We start from the raw sequence: 20,118 nt of genomic DNA, 5'->3' as shown, positions 1-20,118 counted from the left end.
AGAGGGAGTGGTGGAGGGAGGGGGAGGGAGAGGGTAAGGGAGGGAGAGGGAGTGATGAGGAAGAGGGAGGGAGAGGGAGTGGGGAGGAAGAGGGAGGGAGAGGGAGTGGGGAGGGAGGAGGAGGGAGTAGGGAAGGGAGAGGGAGAGAAAGAGAGAAGGAGGGAGGGGGAGGGAGAGGGAGTGGGAGAGGGAGAGGGAATGGGGGAGGGAGGAGGAGTGAGAGGGAGTAGGGGAGGGAGAGAGAGAGAAAGGGAGAGGGAGGGAGAGGGAGTGGGTCAGGAAGGGGGAGGGAGAGAGAGGGAGTAGGGGAGGGAGTGAGAGAGGAAGGGAGAGGGAGGGAGTGGGGGGAGGGAGAGAGAGGTAGGGGAGGGGAGGAAGAGGGAAGGGGAGGGAGGGAGAGATATGGGACCACATTATCCTGAGTGCAGTGCTGGTGAGGGAATAGCCTATACAGATATAGAAGTTTCCTAGGGGATATCAGGAAGTGTGGAGACTTCCAAGGGGACAGAACTTCACACTACTCACACTGCAGTGTGCACCCCCCTCTGCCCCCAGATCTATTGGCTGGACACCCTCTCAGAGGCTTTCCTACCCATGGAACTCACACCCAAGAATGAGGAGAGGAAGCCTCACTTATGTGACAGAAAACATGGAAAACAGCCACAGGGGACGTTTACAGAGGGCACTGCTGCAGCCCGAAGGGCCCTGGGCAGCACTGGACAGTGCTTTGTGGCTGCTTCCTGGGCCCAGGCTCCAGCCCTGCCCCCACCAGACTGAAGAAGGAGGCTTCCCTGCTGGGTGGCGTGGGCTCTCAGGCTCTGCCTCTCTATCTAAAAATTAATTAAAGTTAAAAAGCGTGAGCACAAGATCAGGTTTCAAAGAAGATGTTTAGAAAATATCACAAAATCACGGCAAAGGCAAATCTAAACGTCACTGATCAATACTGAAAATAAATCTCTTCAAACCCCAGAAAAGCAAGGCAATATTTTTATCTTCTACTTTGCAGCCTCAGGTTCTCACACATGCAGTTTCACTTCTGGGCTGCTGCTTTTTAAAATTATTATTATTGTTGTAGTCATTGTTGTTGTTATTGATGTCATCATTGTTAGATAGGACAGAGAGAAATGAAGAGAGGCGGGGAAGACAGAGAGGGGTGAGAAAGACAGACACCTGCAGATCTGCTTACAGGTGGGGAGCCAGGGGCTTCAACCGGGATCCTTATGCCGGTCATTACACTTTTTTATTTTATTTTTTTATTATCTTTATTTATTGGATAGAGACAGTCAGAAATCGAAAGGGTAGGGGAGATAGAGGGAGAGAAAGAGAGACACCTGCAGCCCTGCTTCACCACTTGCAAAGCTTTCCTTCTGTAGGTGGGGACCAGGGGCTCAAACCCAGGTCCCTGTGCCCTGTAACGTGCTCTCAACCAGGTGCGCCACCACCTGGTCCCTGCACCTTTTTTCTTTTCTTTCCTTTTCTTTTCTTTTCTTTTCTTTTCTTTTCTTTCCTTTTCTTTTTTCTTAATAGAGGAGGAGACAGCACTTCCAGAGCTTCCCCTGGAACCATGGTACCTGCCATGTGGTGCTGGGGCTCAAATCTGGGCTATGTGCAAGGCAAGGCATGTTACATACCTAGCTGTCTCTCCAACCCCAAGACAGTATGGATAATGAACTCCCCGTGCCGAGTGGAGGTGCGTTGGGAAGAAGCCCTCAGTTGCTATCCTAGTCATCTGCTTCTGTCCCCTTCTCTGGAGCAGAAGGTATTCTTAGATCCCTTTTCCCAAGATGAAAGAAAAAGACTGGCAGTTCTCCTCCCAGACATAAATTTAGGCAGCCGCAGCTATTTTTATCTGGATGCTCAAGAGCTAATGTTTGACTTGAGGACCCCCCCAAAAAAATGAAAGCAGTGTTTTCAAAAAAGGAACATGTTTTGTATTTTTTTAAAAGTTTTTGTAAACTCTCTCCCCAGAGACCAGTTCCACTCAGTCCCAGAGCAAGGACACCCTAGTCAAAGGAGTTTGGATCCACAGCTCAAGGCTGGAGGGAAGTTGTGCGGCTGTGTCACGCGGGAGTCAGCCACCCTGTGGTCGTCTGAAGTCAGCTGCGTGCAAATGGAAACCAGACTCCTGGCCAGGTGCCCCCACTGCATAGCTGGGGCACCAAGGCTGCAACCAGGTCTGCCCTGTGACGGGATCCCTGCCGCCCCCCACCCCAGGAGCCTCAGAGCCGGCCTCAGGACATCCTCCCAGGTGAGTGATAGGGGAGATGGGGCTGAAGGCAGCCTGCCTTCAGGGTGGGGCGGCAGCTCAGACTCCTCCCCTTCTGTAGGACTTTAAGAAAGGCATGTGACTCTCCAGGAGTGTGGCTGGGCATGCTCCAGGGTCACCCACACCAGTCCTCCAGCGCAGACTCATCAGGCCCCACACCTGGCTCAGGCTGTTCCCACCCTGTGGGGAGCAGGGCCCCCTGTTGGGAATCCACACAGGGAAATGCCACACCTGGCCCTGCTTTTACTGCCTCTCCCCTCCTGTCCCTCCTCCAGACACCATGACTGGTGGCTCCTGACTTACCTCAGGGGGACAGGGACGGGGAAGGGTAGGAAGGAGAGGGCAAGAGGTTTTGCAAGTATTTGAGTGTGTTTCTGCTTTGCTGCAGTGCCCTTCAGAAAAGAAAGGTGTCCCAGGGAAGGCACAGTCCCAGCATGAACCCTTCTGGGGAGTGGGAACTCTAGTGGCAGAGAAATGCAATTTGAAATTCCATTCTTCCTCCCAAAGGGCATCTCTTCTCCCCCTGGCTTGGAGCTCCCAAGAGATTGACCTTTGGTGCACAGATGCAGGCAGGCAATCCAAGTGCTTCACCTCCCGTTTCAGGTTTCCTTCTGAGCCCAGATACCTCCTTGTGACATTTCATGTTGTAAAAGTTTAATGGAGGAAACTCCGAATGAGCAAGGTCCCCTGGGAGTCTAAGTAGCTCACATCTTGACAAAAAAAAAAGAATCAGCTTCGCACTGATACTAATAATGAGCTTGCTGGTGTTTTTAAGTTGATCAATGTGAGCTGCAGTGATTAGCTATCTGTGTTTTAATAATTAAGCAGAGATCAGCAGCACGGCTCACCAGCTGGAGACAGTGGCAAGGCCCTGATTCTGGCACTCCCACTCAGGAGAGAGACAAGCATGCTGTTTCCAGTGCATGTAGATCCCTTTCCTCATGGAGAAAATGCCAACAGTTTCCTGAAAATAGTCTGAAAAGTTTTTTTTTTTAAAAAAAAAAGAGAAAAAGGAGTTGGATTTCACCAAAAAAAAAAAAAAAAAAAAAAAACTCGACTCTCTTTCAGAAGTACAAATGTGATCTGGCTGCTGTGGTCTCTGCAGCTGAATGAAGCAGAACGACTCTTCCACACAAGTGGGCAAACTGAAGATGGAAAGATGTACCCTGTGTGGAGAGTGTCCAGAGCTCTCCAGACTGTCCCTGTTGGAATAAAACAGTGTGACCCTTGAGTTTGAACAGAATTGGGTCCTGCCTACAGGGCCTGTGATCAGTTTTTAGTGAGCTGAGCCCTTGAGAAGTGCTGTCGCTGCCCTTGGAGACGGGGTGGAGCGTCCTCCTCAGTCTCCCTTCTGGACACTGAGTTCTCCACAGAATGGTCTGTCCACACTCAGCTCTAGTGGGCATCTTCCTCCAGAGGTTGGGAAGTGCAGAGCTGCTGTGAAGGGGTGTCTGCAGCTTGGATGGAATGCACCCCCAGACCATTTACTCATTCAGGGAGACAGAGGGACAGAGGAAGGGAGAGACGCCATGGCACCGGCAGTGCTGGGACTGGAACTCGCACACAGGTAGAGCGCAGACCTACCTGGGGAGTTGATCCCCCCAGCTTGGAGGATTCACTCCTTGAAGGACCGTGCCCAGCATGTTAGGCTCAAACCATGTGGAGAGGGGGTCCGGCAGTAGTGCAGTGGGTTAAGCGCATATGGCACAAAGTGCAAGGACCTGCATAAGGATCCCGGTTTGAGCCCCCGGCTCCCTACCTGCAGGGGAGTCGCTTCACAGGTGGTGAAGCAGGTCTGCAGGTGTCTGTCTTGCTCTGCTCCTCTCTGTCTTCCCTTCCTCTCTCCATATCTCTCTGTCCTATCCAACAATAGCGACATCAATGGCAACAATAATAATAACCACAACAACGATAAAAAAAGAAAGACAAAAAAAAACAACCAGGGCAACAAAAGGGAAAAGATGGCCTCCAGGAGCAGTGGATCACTGGAGCAGGCACCGAGCCCCAGCGATAACCCTGGAGGAAAAAAAAAAAAAAACCCATGTAGAGAGAAAAGATCAGATATGTGGATTCTTCAGAGACACTGGTCTGCCCTTCCCAGTGCTCAAGAGCTGGCATATTTACTTATTAAATAGAAATTCTGTCTACCTGTATACTTGGCAGGCTTACAACACATCTGTCTTTCAGAGCACTGTGCCACTAGTCAGGACAACAGTGAGACTGCCTGTCGGAGTCACCTTCTCACATCCTGCCTCTGAGGTGAGAGCCCCTGATATCTAGCGTCTTGCCCAATGGCAATGGACTGTTGCCACCCTGTGGAACATCCCATGTCAAGACTGGAACTGGGTCCCTTCTGATCCCCCTCAGACCCCAAGCCCCAGGACACCCCCTACTGGGCATTGGACTAGACTAAGGAGGTGAAATCACTGTCACAAGTGAAATCACTGTCACAAGCGTGTTCACCAGCACCAGCCACCCTGGGCAAGGTGTGGAGCACCCTCTGTGATGAGGTACTGAGGGGCAGATGAGGGAGCTGCCACTGGCCGCTGGAACTTCAGCCCAAGCACAGAAGGGAGGCCCACTGTTCCCCAGGGCATGGATGAAGCTGGGGACAGGTCGCTTGGGCACAGAAAGGAAGAACCACCACACACACACACACACACACACACACACACACACACACACACACTGGCATTTGTTGGGCCTGAGGTAGTGGGCATCACAGCAGCAGAGTGCCAGCAGGGGTGATGTCCACCCTTGGCAGGTCACCAGCTGCCCAGGACAGGAGCCTGCACTTAGTTCAGGGTTGACAAGTCACCTTGCTCTCTTGTGCCAGTCATGTCCAGAGAACTCTGACTGGTGTAGGCTTTTTTTTTTCCTCTAATATAATTTTCGGATAATATATATTTTTTTGAGCTAGGACACATTGCCCAGACAACTCCGTCCCCTGCATCCCAATGAATGTCTCCATCAGGGAAATGAATAGCTACAGGAATGCTAACGGGATTCATTTGAAGGGCTAGTGGCAGGGAAAGGGGAAGCTCACACCTTATAAACTTTGACTAAATCAACCCTTAGAAATAAGTCAAGGACAAAAACTTCCTGACCCATCTTGTCTCAGCTACTTGTGGACTGAACTGGGGAAACAGCCGAGCTCATGACCAGGTGACACTCCTCACACCAGGAACAGCCTCTTGACCCGTGCTTCTAGGGATGTGTATTCCTGGGGAATCCTCAGGGGCTGCCATATTGTAAGGCTAGGTGACAGCCCACAGTTTATCAAAGCATTGAATTGTGAACCATTTTTCTTAAGGTTTATTAGCGATTTAATATTGATTTACAAGATTGTAAAGGGTATAATTGCAATAGGGATCCGATTCCATATAGATCCCACCACCAGAGTTCTGTACCCTGTCCTCCTCCATTGGAAACTTCCCTGTTCTTTGTTTCCGTGGGAGTATGGACCAAAATTCTTTTGGAGGCATAGAAAGTGGGAGGTCTGACTTCTGTAATTGCTTCTCTGCTGGACATGAATGTTGGCAGGTAGATTCATATCCCCAGCCTGTTTTCTGTCTTTCCCTAGTCGGGTAAGGCTCTGGAGAAGGGAGGTTCCAGGACACATTGGTGAGGTCTTCTGCCCAGGGAAGTCAGAATGGCGTCATATCAGCATCTGCAACTTGGTGGCTGAAATGCAGTAAGCTGGAAACCAGCGTAAGACGTTTAGTAAACAGGAGCCATAAAATAGGAATAGAGCAGAAAAAGCAGGGGACCTTAGGGTAGAAAAAGCCAGGAAGTCTCTTTTAGGAATGTTCCTAGGGGCCTATGTCTTAATGATCTTTGCTTGAGCTTGATAGCTAATGTGGAGGTGAACTAGACTTCTCTGTGGCCAAGTGTCATGACAGGACCAGAAGGGGCTGCCTGGAAGGAAGCAACACTGCAGTCTGATGAGGTAGCTCCTTGCCATATCCTGTCTTCTCAGGGGGCTGCAAACAGACCCTTTCAAGGACTCAAGTCTCCTCCTGGCTGTTGGTTATTAAGGACCCTGAAAAGAAGGGTTATTAAGCATCCTGATACATGCTCAGTATGCTCAGTATGCTCAGTAACCAAGATGGCTGAGAATACTTGTTCCCTACAAAGTAAGCTTTCTGTTTTTGTTTTTTTAAATATGTCATTCATTTTCATTTTGATAAGGAAAGATAAGGAACAGAGCGCCGCTCAGTTTATGGTGGTGCTGGGGATTAAACCTGGAACCTTGGATCTTCAGGCATGAAAGTCTTTTGTGTCACTGTTATGGTTTATCACTGGGCCACAAAGCAAGATCTCATTTTCCTAGAAATGTATTCACTTTGGAATTGTATAACCTAGTGGCTTCTCATAGTTCTTGAATATTCTTTTATAAATATATTAATGAAAATCTGCATTATAGTTCTCACCTAAATCACAATTTGATGTGAGAGGGAAATAAATGTCATTTTGTCATAGATTTGACAAGTTCAAAGAAAAATGTTGATAGTATGTTTTGAACAGAGAAAAAATACTAAAGGACAAAGGGAGCTTGTTTAAAATCTAGAATTCAGTGGATTTCTGAGAAGACAGAAAAAACTTCTTGAAAATGGGGTCAGAGCAAATGGCAGGTAAAGAAGCGCCAAAAATTGTGACACATCTTTGAGCAGTGTCAGTCCTCACCCCACACTGCAGACACTTACTCTCCATGTCCTCCCTCTGCGGAATTACCCAGATGCCCTGAGTGCCCTCACAGGTGACTGGCCATCTCTGTGTCTCTCGTGTACGTGGCGAGATCTCTCTCCCCTAGCCCTATGCAGAGAAGCAGCCAGCTGATGCTGGGACAAAAAAACCACAGGCAGGGATGCTGTAACTCACAGGAGACACAGCCACAAAAATCCCCAGGCAAGGGTGGGGAGGACAGGCATATCTTCACCCAGCCTTTCGTAGTTAAGAGTTGTGTTGTTGTGGTTAAATTCTGTCACAGAAGACAAGATTTTTCTGAGCCCCCAAGTAAGCCACACCCCCTCATAACTGATTCCCAAACAGTTGAGAACTTGTACACAAAAGTCTGCATACAGGTATTTATAGAAATCTTGTTTGTAATAGTCAGAACTTGGAAGTAGCCAGGATGCCCTCAGCCAGTGGCTGGATAAATAGACTGACCCAGAGAGACATGGGGGATTGATTATTCAGGACAGAGAAGAAATGATATCGGCTGTGGAGAGTCCTGGAGGAACCAGAATTCCTTTTGCAAAGTGACAGAAGCCAACCGAACAACACTGTTTACTGTATGAGTCTATGCATTTGCTTTTGTGGGAAAGCAAAGCAATGGCGGTAGTGACAGCACCAGTGGCTGGCTGTTCACAGCCCAGAAGGAAGGGAGACCCAGACAGCGACCTGTGCTACAGGTCTGCTCATAATAGCTGAGAGATGAAGCTGGTTTGGTTTGGGCACCAAAACTCAAGAACGTGGTATTCAATTGCCCAGGATATGCTCAGCTTGGAGGGAACTCAGACACGACAGTGGCGAGAACTTCTCATTTCCCGTCACAGGGTTTACAATTCCTTGTGTACCGGCACAGGTAGCCACAGCTGGTGATTTCTAAAAGCAAAGCTTTTAGAACCCTGCCATCTCCCTGGCAGCTGATCACAGACACCCATAAAGAGAGAGTGTGTCCTTGAGCACTTGACGAGGCCCTTTTGTTTCCATTCCTGCATTCCGAAAGACAGAACTAAAATTACTTCAAGCCCTCCTTGTGGAAAGGTGAAGAAACACACACACACACACATACACACACACACACACACACACACACACACACACACACCAGCATCTTTATGGGCCAGTACATCAGAGGAATAAAAATCGGGAAGAGAAAGGACATTGCTGAAGAATAAATGGTTTCAAATGCGACCATAACTTAAATGTAAATGTAAGATTAAATGGAACCTCCTAACGGCAGACCTTTCTAATGCCGTTTCCTTGGGGCTCAAACCTGGAAAACACAGTCATTCAGAGAGTAGATGATTTTTTTAAAAGCTACTGTTATGTTTAAATTATTGGTTATGGACTTTAAAATGTGGCAGCATGAGTTCAGGAGGTTAAATGATGGACCCTGAAACCTTTGGAAGAACGTGGGTTAGTTATAGCCAGTGTCTTGATGCAGGGTCTGCGCCATTTCTTTGCTATAAAGACAAGGAAGCAAGATCCCAAATTTGGCCCTGAACTAGGGCCAACTCTTAAATCTAGTTGTCTCTACCGCTGATGGTTGTCGCAGAATCAGAAGGACTGGGGCTATTGCAGTGGCTTGCTGGTTTAATTTTCAAACTGCTGATGGATCTCTTTATGTTGACAGGAATAACAGGATTTTAAATGTTTTTTGTTGTTGATGTTGTTATTTATTTTTTTAAGTTTAAACATCTTTAGCAGTTTTGCTATTCTTGAGCATAACATGCTTTCAAACTGAACTTAGCAAGTGTGTGTGTGTGTGTGTGTGTGTGTGTGTGTGTGTTTTGAAGATAGCTGTGTCATTTTCAAAGATGCTGTAGGTCTTAAAGCATAGCCCCCAGTACCTTAGCATGGCTCCGCTGTAGACTTGGTGTGTATTCCCATTGACCTGCAATTCACCTCTGTTGACCAGCAGACCGTGCTGGAAGGGTCTAGGTCCAGCACCTGTAAGTTTATCATTATTCCTCTTCTCTTTTGGGGTGAAGACCCAAGTAACCCAAGGAACGCCAACTTCTCAGATAGTCCCTATACCCAACTGCCCTCGTGCTGTTCACCGTCGTAGAAGCTGGTCCTCACAGATGCCCAGAAGAGCAGACAGCCAGGCCCTGCCACACTCGGCAGCTCTCCATTCTAAGCTCTCCCTCTTAGGGGTGACTTGTTCTTCAGTCACAGATACTCAAGAGCAGATCTGGGTATCCCTGGTAGTAGGGACAAATGCCTAGAAAATGAGGTCATGGCCCTGGAGGTGGAAGCTACCAGCCTAGAGAAGAACGTTAGTGAAATCCTAAAGAGCCTTGATGGGGTGGGGAGGGAGATAACATCCTGAACAACCCCAAAGAGCCTATCTGTGGCAACTGAGGCCCAAGGCTGCATCTGTGAGAGCTTCAGGGTGGCACAGGAGCTCCAGGTCATGCTTTAGTATGTGTGACAGGTAGGTCTGTGCTGCTTGTGAGACTATGATCTCCTGTTCCAGCCAGTCAGCCAGACACAGAGCCCCACACGGGCGGCGTCCTCAGCAGCTGCTGGCATCTCTGGCCAGGGGGAGGACATTCAAGGCCAAGGTGCCCCAGACTTGATTCTGGAGAAGATGGCCAACTGTCTTCTCTCTGTGTCCTCGTGTGGTTTTCATGTGTAAACTTGAGAGAACACAAGTCATTTCGTGACCTGAGGGTGATCAGTTCAGTGGCCAGAGAAGGAAGGACAGTCCCCACAGACACTCCTAGTGGCATTTATTTGCTGGTGTGTAAAATGGGAGAAACAAGGGGCCAAGTGGTAGAGCACCCAGTTAAGTGCACATAACACCACGCACAAGGACCCAGGTTTGAGCCCCACTCTTCACCTGCAGGGAGGTCACTTCACAACTGAAGCAGGTCTGCAGGTGTCTTTCTCTCTCCTTCTTTATCTCCCCTCCCCTCAATTTCTTTCTATCCTGTCAAATAAAAAAGAAAGGAATAAATGAAGAAATGAAAATAAAATGGGAGAAACATACTGATAAAGAAACTCCTAGCATATGTTAACAGTGTGCAAGGACCTGGGTTCAAGCTCCTAGTCCCCACCTACAAGGGGAGAGCTTTGTGAGTGGTGAAGCAGGGCTGCAAGTGTCTCTCTGTCTCTCTCCCTCTCTATTCCCCCCCCTTTCTCTCTCAGTTTATGGTTGTCTCTATTCAATAGATAAATAAAGATAATAAAAATTTAAAAAATAAGAAACTCCTAGCTAGTAGAAATACCAAAACAATTTTGAGAAAAAGAAACAGAAATGGAGGCATCACACTCCCAGATCTCAAACTATATTATAAGATCATCATAATCAAAACTGCCTAGTACTGGAACAAAAATAGATATACAGATCAGTGGAACAAAATTGAAACCCCCACATATATGGACATCTAATTTTTTATTTCCTTTTTAAAAAATGTCTCTCTTTATTTACTAGATGGAGACAGCCAGAAATTAAGAGGGAAGGGGTTGGTAGGAAGGGACAGAGACAGAGAGAGACACCTGCAGCCCTACTTCACTGCTTGCAAAGCTTTCCACCTTGCAGGTGGGGACCAGGGGCTCGAACCCGGGTCCTTGCGCACTATAACTTGTATGCTTAACCGGGTATGCAACAACCTGGCCCTGGACATCTAATTTTTGATAAGGGGTCCCAAACTATTAAGTAGAGAAAGGAGGGTCTTTTCAGTAAATGGTGCTGGGGAAATTGGGTTCAAATGTGCAGAAGAATGCAACTGAACCACTATATCTCACTAGAAACAAAAGGCAACTCCAGATGGATCAAGGACCTAGATATTCAACCAGAAACAATTAAATATTTAGAGGAGAATTTGGTGAAACTCTCTCCCATCTAAATCTGAAGGTCATCTTTGATGATACAGACCCAATTGCAAGGAAGACTAAAACAAAAATAAACCAATAAGACTTCATCAAATTGAAAATCTTCTGCACAGCTCAAGAAACCATGACCCCAAAAAAGAGACTCCACACACAGTGGGAAAGATCTTTGTGTACCATACATCAGACAAGAGGCTGATAACCAAGAAATATAAAGAGCTTGCCAAACTTAGCAACAAAAAAGCAGATGACTCCATCCAAAACTGGGGAATGGATATGAAGAGAATATTCACTATAGAAGAGACCCAAAAGGCCAACAGACGTGAAAAATTGCCCCAAGTCACTGACTATCAGAGAAATGCAATGAAGACAACAATAAGATACCACCTCACCCCTGTGAGAATGGCATATATCAAAAATGACAGCAACAAACAAATATTGGAGAGGTTGTGGGGACAAAGGAACCCTTCTACAATGCTGGTGGGAATATAAATTGGTTCAACCCCTGTGGAGAGCTAGAAATGGACCTTATGACCCATTAATTCCTCTCCTAAGGATATAGCCTATGGAGTCAAACACATCCAAAAAAGATATGTGTACACCTATGTTCATAGCAGCACAATTTGTAACAGCCAAAACCTGGAAACAACCCGGGTGTCTAACCACAGATGAGTGGCTGAGAAAGTTGTGGTCTAGATACACAATAGAATACTACTCAGCTATTAAGAATAATAAATGCACCTTCTTTGATCCATCTTGGATGGAGATAGAAGGAATTATGTTAAGTGAGATAAGCCAGAAAGAGAAAGATGAGTATGGGACGATCCCACTCATAAACAGAAGTTGAGAAAGAAGAACAGAAAGGGAAACGCAAAGCAGAATTTGACCAAGTTTTTAGTATGGCACCGAAGTGGGAAAAAAAAACTAGAGGGGGAGGGAGAAGGTAGATTTTCAGCTCCACTGTAGGGGTTAGGGCTAGGGTGACAGACCTTTGGTGGCAGGAATGGTGTTAATATACACTCCTATTACCTTACAGTCTTATAAATCACTAATCAATATGAGAGGGGAAAATCGATTGACTGTCTCAAGCTTTTTAATACACAGACTTCAGTTCTCAGCACATATTCCTTCAATCTAAGCACTTAAGGCTTCATATTAGGAAACTGATTGAATTTTAATACTGGGCTTAAATTGTTAATGCATTTCTAATAATCATTTTCTGAAATAATAAGTTATCAATAATCTTGGACCAGGGAGACCAGAACCAACCAGTCTTGTCATTATATAAAATTTGTAAATAGCAAGCATTAAATTACATAAATCATAGTAAGGTCTTATATGGTACAGTAAGTCCTAGCCATGGGATTTTCAAAGTAAACCAAGTTCCCAAATAAGTTGGTTATAATAATAATTATCTATTTCCTTCTTAAATGCTAAGACAACAAGGAACCTTCCTCATTCTCTATAAAACCTGTATTTCTCCCAGTCCTGGAATCTCTAGGGCTTTGCTCGTTTTCCTTCAAACTAATAACTTTTAAAAGGAGCCGGGACAGCTGGGATTGTAAATAGGAGACTTTTCTCATGGATGACCTCTCCAGGTGACAAGGGGGACATGGCATCTAGCCTCTCACCTTCTAAGGTTAGGACTCTGATAAGGGCACCAGCGTCTGGGGCCCTTGTACTGGCCTCATGCCTGGAAATATCCTGAGAATGCCAAGATCAATATTCTGACCCAGTGGCTGAGGTCATCTGTTTGTGGTGAGATTACCTTCTTAGTTCATTTTTTTTTTCAAATACAAAAAGTTACCTCTTCTTGAAGAATGCTTTTGGCATCTCATCCCAGAATAAGCCCTACGTGCTGTGACCCCTGACTACGTGTCCTCGGGCCAGAGCACTGGTGAGTGGTACACAGTCCTCCCACCAGGTCAGGCTCAGCTCTGTTGTCAGTCTTAGACTAGAGGAGCAGTTTCAAGATGAATTCCCAAAGAGACGGGCAGCAAATGGGACCATCAACACTAGCCCCCCAGGCCCCTCTCATCTTTCTCAGAGCAACCTGCACCTTGAGTGCTTAGTTGGTCACTTTGGCACTCATTTTGCAGAAAAGTGAATCAAGGCACAGAGTCTAAGTCATCTGACACTTTTTTGAAGCTGTTGGATGGATGAGTCATTCCCTCCAATGGTGTGAGGACACCCATTGAGAGAGCCCAGACTGCTCCTCAGTGAGCACACATACTCTGAAGCTAAGGATCAGGGGTCTCAGAAAATGAGATGCCGGGTGGTGACAGGAGAAGTGTTCCGCTTGGAGACTTCGCTGAAAGCAGTCCTAATATCAGGGCCTTTCTGATGCAGAAAACAAGAGACAAGGGAGGCCTGCTCCACAGCCAGGGTTCCCAAGCTGCTGAGACTGTCTCAGCACCTGTCATGCTCACAGCGTCTCCCAGAAATGGCGACCATGCCAGGTCAGGACCGTTGGGGGGAGCTTCCTTGGGGCCTGTGTGTGTCCTGTGCTGACATTCAGTGGCCGAGACACTTGCAAGTGTGCATTCACTAACGGTGGAAACGCCCATTGGTCACCTTGTGTTCAGGACAGGTGACCCCAGAAGTGAGTCTTGAGCTTCATTCTGGGCTGGGGGGAGGGGGCATTTTCTTGCCACATCCTCCACCTTGAAGGCTCGAGAGTCCAAGAGTCTCCTCTTGAGGCTGGGTGCAGCCCCAAGTCACAGTGCATTTGCAATAAACCTCAGGCTGGCAAGAGAAGGAGGCTCTTTGCTAATCTTATAGGAAACCCCTACTCAACCCCCAGCTGCCAGGAGACTGCTCTTTAGGAGAAGAAAAATGTCCCTGCAACTTGCGGCAGGGCTCCTTGAAATGTGTCTTTTCCGGACTAGGGGCAAGGATCAACTTGCCAACGCCCATGTCCAACAGAAAAGGAATTACAGAAGTCCCACCTTCTTCTCTCCAAAAATAATTTTTGTGCATCCTCCCAGAGGTGTGAACAATAAGGAAATTTCCATTGGAGGGGATGGAGCACAGAATTCTGCTGATGGGAACTATATGGAATTGTACCCCTGTTGTCATATAATTTTATAAATCAATATCAAATTACTAATAAATTTTTTTTAAAAGAAATGTATCTTGGATACTTCTGGAGGTGGAGCTATGGAGCAGCAGCAGCTGTTTGGCTCCAATCCTCTTCTAGGTCAACTAGGAATACCAAAGGAGATCACCTGGGAACACAACAAGATAGGACTATAATGACTTCAGGAAGTCACCAAACCACCAGTGAGTGAAAATACATGAACCTAGGAGAAATGGACAATTTCCTAGATACCAACCAAATTTCAAAATTAAATAAAGAGCAACTAGACATCATGGACAGGCCCATCACAACTAATGAAATTGAAACAGTTATCAAAAATCTTCCCAAAAAAAAAGTCCTGGACCAGATGGGTTTACAAATGAATTGTACAAAACCTTCAAAGAAGAATTAATACCTCTACTTTTAAAAGTCTTCCAGAAGGTTGAAGACACTCGAATACTCACTTCCAGCTTCTGTGAAGCCAACATCACTTTGATACCAAAAGCAGACAGGGACACAACCAAAAGAGAAAACTACAGACCAATATCTCTGATGCACATAGATGCGAAAATACTGAACAAAATTCTAGCCAACTGGATACAGCAGTATATCAAAAAGATTGTTCTTCATGACCAGGTGAGATTTATCCCACAGATGCAAGTTTGGTTTAATATACTACCCAGAGCCATCTACAAATTTAATACTATCCCCATAAAGACCCCAACCACATTTTTTAGGAGAATAGAACAAATGCTACAAATGTTTATCTGGAACCAGAAAAGACCTAGAATTGCCAAAACAATCTTAAGAAGAAAGAACAGAACCGGAGGCATCACACTCCCAGATCTCAAATTGTATTCTAGGGCCATTGTCATCAAAACTGCTTGGTACTGGAACATGAACAGACACACTGACCAATGGAATAGATTTGAGAGCCCAGAAGTAAGCCCTCATACCTATGGACATCTAATCTTTGACAAAGATGTCCAGACTATTAGATGGGGAAAGCAGAGTCTCTTCAGCAAATGGTGAAGAAAAATGATTTGAAACTTGCAGAAGAATGAAACTGAACTACTATATTTCACCAAACACAAAAGTGAATTCCAAGTGGATCAAGGACCTGGATGTTAGACCAGAAACTGTCAGATACTTAGAGGAAAATACTGGCAGAACTATTTTTCATAAAAATTTTAAAAACATCTTCAATGAAACAAATGCAATTACAAAGAAGACTGAGGCAAGCATAAACCTATGGGACTACATCAAAATAAAAAAACTTTTGCACAGCAAAAGAAACCACTACCCAAAGAGACCCCTCACAGAATGGGAGAAGATCTTTACATGCCATACATCAGACAAGAGTTTAATAACCAAAATATATAAAGAGCTTGCCAAACTCAACAACATGAAAACAAATTACCCCCGTCCAAAAATAAAGAGAAGACATGGACAGAATATTCACCACAGAAGAGTTCCAAAAGGCCAAGAAACACATGAAAAAATGCTCTAAGTCTTTGATAGTCAGAGAAATTCAAATAAAAACAACAATGAGAAACCACTTCACTCCTGTGAGGATGTCATACATCACATCAGAAAAGGAAACAGCAACAAATGTTGTAGAGGTTGTGGGGTCACTGCACTGCTAGTGGGAATGTCGATTGGTCCAACCTCTGTGGAAAGCAGCCTAGAGAACTCTCAGAAGGCTAGAAATGGACCGGTTGTTCCTGAAATTCCTCTCCTGGGGAAATATCCTAAGGAACCCAACACATCCATTCAAAAAGATCTGTGTACACCTATGTTCTTAGCAGCACAATGTGTAATAGCCAAAACCTGGAAGCAACCCAGGTGTCCAACAGCAGATGAGAGGCTGAGCAAGTTGTGGTCTATATACACAATGGAATATTACTCAGCTATTAAAAATAGTGATTTCACTGTTTTCAGCCCATCTTGGATGGAGCTTGAAGAAATCATGTTCAGTGAGATAAATCAGAAATAGAAGGATTCCAGGCTCCTTCCTCCCTCCCCACCCCCAGGTAGAGGCTAGGTGGGGGACGGGGGACACGTGGGCTCTGGAAGATCCCCCTTAGGAGGACACACTCTATCCAAACTGAGCTTGGAGTTGCTCAATGATGATGGCAAAGAAAACTCAGGTGCTGGAATGGGGCTGGTGGGAGTTGGGTGATGAAGTCTCATCATTCCTGCATTTTCCAAGTGGCGGTAGACACTCATCCAGGCCAGCCCCCGCCCCCGTTGTCTCTGTTGGGGTGAGCCCACTCCAGTCCCTCCTGTGCCTAGACCAGGTCCTGTCTGCACACTCATCCTAAACCACGTTTACCAGATCTTTGCAACTTGGCTGCAGAAACCCCTTGGCACCAAAGCTGGAAACCTGGCACCAACAGCTTGGCATCAGCTTCGCCCGGAAGCAGTTTTTCTATCTAAATCAGGGGAAACAGGCTAGGCCATTTTCAAGGCATTTGTGTTATTTACGCATGAATAAAATGAAGCCTGACAGCTTCAAACAGTTGTTTGCTTTTGCACTCCTCAAAAATAGAGTTGAGCCAAGAAAAGTAACATTTGGTAAACAAATACTGCCTGATGGACTGTTAAAAAACAAAAAAAAAAAGATTTTGAAAAAGCGAAGTGGAGCACAGTGCATGAAACCTTAAAGGGTGATGGAAGCTCTCCCAGAGAGGAGGAGGGTGGGGGCTACATGGGCTCTGCCAGCAGACTAGAGATACTCCTGAGCTCCCACGTAAAACTATAGACGTATTAAGGGGCCGTCTTAAGGTAGCACTGCGGGTTAAGCGCAGATGGCACAAAGTGCAAGGACCAATGTAAGGATACTGTTTGGAGTCCCCGGCTACCCACCTGCAGAGGAGTCTCTTCACAGGCGGTGAAGCGGGTCTGCAGATGTCTTTCTCTCCCCCTCCTCTCTCGATTTCTCTCTGCCCTATCCAACAACAATGACATCAATAAGAACAATAATAATAACCACAACAACTATAAAACAAAGGCAACAAAAGGGGGGGAAAATGCCTCCGGGGACAATGGATTCATGGAGCTGCAACTCTACCACCATGAGAGGCACTGCTTATCTGAGGTCACGAGGAAACTAAGTCCACCTGTGTGAGCACCCATTGACACAAATGGTTTCGAGTGTGTTCTCCAGGAGCAATGGATCATAAAAAGAAAAAAAGAAAGTAGGTTGAGTACAGAAAGATGAAAGGAAGAAATGACAGGGACAGGCCAATGATTTAAGAAGCAGATGCCAGGGTTTGAGGCCCCTTGCCCCTGGGGCCTCTGTTTGAAGCTGTGGGCACTGAGTTCTGGCAGCCCCTGCCATCTTTCTGGATAGGGAGCAAGGTGGTCTATCTCCTCTCCCAATAAGGGCTTTCTGGCAGATTTAAAAGTCAACCTTTGTCGCTTCTCAAAGAGAGAGAGGGGTAGGGAGGGGGAGGGAAGGGGAGGGGGAGGGGAGGGGGAGGGGGAGAGGGGAGGGGAGGGGGAGAGGGGAGGGGAGGGGGAGGGGAGGGGAGGGGGAGGGGAGGGGGAGGGGGAGGGGAGGGGGAGGGGCCTCTGTTTGAAGCTGTGGGCACTGAGTTCTGGCAGCCCCTGCCATCTTTCTGGATAGGGAGCAAGGTGGTCTATCTCCTCTCCCAATAAGGGCTTTCTGGCAGATTTAAAAGTCAACCTTTGTCGCTTCTCAAAGAGAGAGAGGGGTAGGGAGGGGGAGGGAAGGGGAGGGGGAGGGGAGGGGGAGGGGGAGAGGGGAGAGGAGGGGGAGGGGGAGGGGAGGGGGAGGGGGAGGGGAGGGGGAGTGGGGGAGGGGAGGGGGAGGGGGGGAGGAGGAGGGGGAGGGGGAGGGGAGGGGGAGGGGGAGGGGGAGGGGAGGGGGAGGGGGAGAGGGGAGGGGGAGGGGGAGAGGGGAGGGGGAGGGGAGGGTGAGGGGAGGGGGAGGGGAGGGGAGGGGGAGGGGAGGGGGAGGGGGAGGGGGAGGGGAGGGGGAGGGGGAGGGGGAGAGGGGAGGGGGAGGGGAGGGGAGGGGAGGGGAGAGGGGGAGGGGGAGGGGAGGGGAGGGGGAGGGGGAGGGTAGGGGAGGGGGAGGGGGAGAGGGAGAGGGAGAGGGGAGGGGGAGGGGGAGGGTAGGGGGAGGGGGAGGGGGAGAGGGAGAGGGAGAGGGAGAGGGTGCGGAAGTGGGAGGGCTTTATAGGGCAACAACCAGGAGTGAGATGTAGGGACAGGATTGGTTGGGGAAAGCTCCTGAGAATATTGCAGGAAGTGGCAAAACCTGAGGGCAAAGACTGCATCTGCATAATTCCCCAACAAACCTTGACATCAAATGACTCTTGACAGCACTGGGCTTGGAGTTCTGGGAAGTGTGAACAGGATAGACGTGAGCCTGTGTCCTTGCCAGGGTGGGGAGGAAAGAAAGTGGAACACAGAGCCAAACACAGCAGAGCCAGTTCAGGCAGAGGAAGAGCACGTGGGAGTGAGGCAGGAGATAGTTTGCCTGGTATGGCCCGCAGCTTAAGCTCTGCCACCACTTGGAAGCAGCTTGGATGGTGAAGCCATGCTGTGGTGTCTCTCCTGTCTCAGAGTCTGGCTCCCCCTCTTTCCCTCCCTGACTCCCTCTCTCTCTCTAAGAATAAAGAAGGGAAAAGTCAGCTATAGGACAAAGTATACAAGCTGCAGAAGCCGGAGCCCTGGGCCTGTCCCCGGCTGGACCCTGGGGGGCACTCCTTGGGGAGAGCTGCGTCTCTGGGTTCTGTGGTTGCTAGTCACACCCTGCAGCTAGCTTCCCTTCCTGAAACACATCCTGTCCTCTGACCACAGGGGCTCAGTCAGACCAAGCATCACTCCTGAATGCTGTTCTTGGACGTGAGAGCCTCTGCCTCTTGCTGCGCCCACCGGCAGGACAACCCTCCTCTCTGGCCCACAAGAGATGGGGCACATCTCCAAGCCACAGCCTCCCAAGCTCCCAGCTGTCATTCTCCCCCTCTCCCCCTGGTAGGTCAACAGTCCTGGTGTGTTCTGGCTGTGAGGAAAGTGATGAGCTCATCTGTTTACCCTGATTGGAGCTGTTCCCATGGCAATGACAACATGTCACTCACTCACGGGTCTAACTGGTCACATGATTTGTAAACAAATTTCTACAGACAACGAGGAGAGTTCACCTTCCTCATGGAGAAACAAGAATAAACACCCAGAAACAGCTGGTGGAGAGGACTTTTAGATGGGAAGAAATAGCTTATCTGAACACCCCAGGGCAGAGATAAAGCGAAACTCAGTGGGAGCCCAAGCATCCTCTCAGATGCCACGGTCATTTCTCACTGTGCTCTCTAATGGTGCGTGGGCAGCAAGTGCCCACTGGACCTGTGCGCCCTGACTGTCTGTTTCCTCATACCCGATGTTAGCCAGCCCTCCAGTAAACATCTACATAGGGATCAGTCAGCCCAGAGTCAACGCTATGACACCGAGAGCATTTGTTTCTCTAGATGGACGAGAGAACTTTCTGCTTTGGCTTCCAGTCTAAAGGGAAAGTGTGGAGACTTGGAAGCCTCACGGATCGGCATAAGCGCAGGCAATGTTTTGCAACATCAAGGTCCCACTCACAGATATTGAGGTCTGCTGAGACAGTGTCACAGGTGGTTTTTTTTTTTTTTTTCCTCCAGGGTTATCGCTGGGGCTCAGTGCCTGCACTATGAATCCACTGCTCCTGGAGGCCATTTTTCTCTTTTGTTGCCCTTATTGTTTATCGTTATTATTGTTGTTGCTGTTGTCATTGCTGTAGTTGTTATTGGATAGGACAGAGAGAAATCAAGAAAGAACGGGAAGACAGAGAAGGGGGGAGAAAGACAGACACCTGCAGACCTGCTTCACTGCCTGTGAAGCAACCCCCTTGTAGGTGGGGAGCCAGGGGCTCCAACTGGGATCCTTACGCCCAATCCTTGTGCTTTGCTCCATGTCACAGGTTTCTGTTTTTTTGTTTTTTTTTTTAAGTAGCATACTGAGTAAAACAATATAGTGCTTAAAGAAGATAACAGGGCTGGGCAGTGGTGCGTGCACCTGGTTAAACTCACATTTCACCATGAGTGAGGATCCAGGTTCAAGACCCCAGTCCCCACCTGCAAGGAGGACACTTCTCAAGCAGTGAAGCAGGTCTGCAGATGTCTGTCTTTATCTCTCTTCTATGGCCCCATTTCTTCTC

The 20,118-nt window shown here is 47.7% G+C and overlaps 1 long non-coding RNA gene across 1 annotated transcript; it reads left to right on the top strand.

Annotated features, from left to right (window-relative positions):
* The first annotated feature begins 1,988 nt into the window (after positions 1-1,988).
* Positions 1,989-3,497, top strand: LOC132538954 (uncharacterized). The gene is made up of 2 exons (XR_009550279.1): positions 1,989-2,248; positions 3,335-3,497. It is a non-coding gene; the product is annotated as an uncharacterized LOC132538954 (long non-coding RNA).
* Positions 3,498-20,118: the final 16,621 nt, after the last annotated feature.

The sequence above is a fragment of the Erinaceus europaeus genome, chromosome 6, assembly GCF_950295315.1.
Source record: "Erinaceus europaeus chromosome 6, mEriEur2.1, whole genome shotgun sequence".
NCBI lineage: Eukaryota > Metazoa > Chordata > Mammalia > Eulipotyphla > Erinaceidae > Erinaceus > Erinaceus europaeus.
The sequence above is the reverse complement of the archived record's forward strand: the minus strand, read 5'-3'. Positions and strand labels throughout refer to the sequence as shown.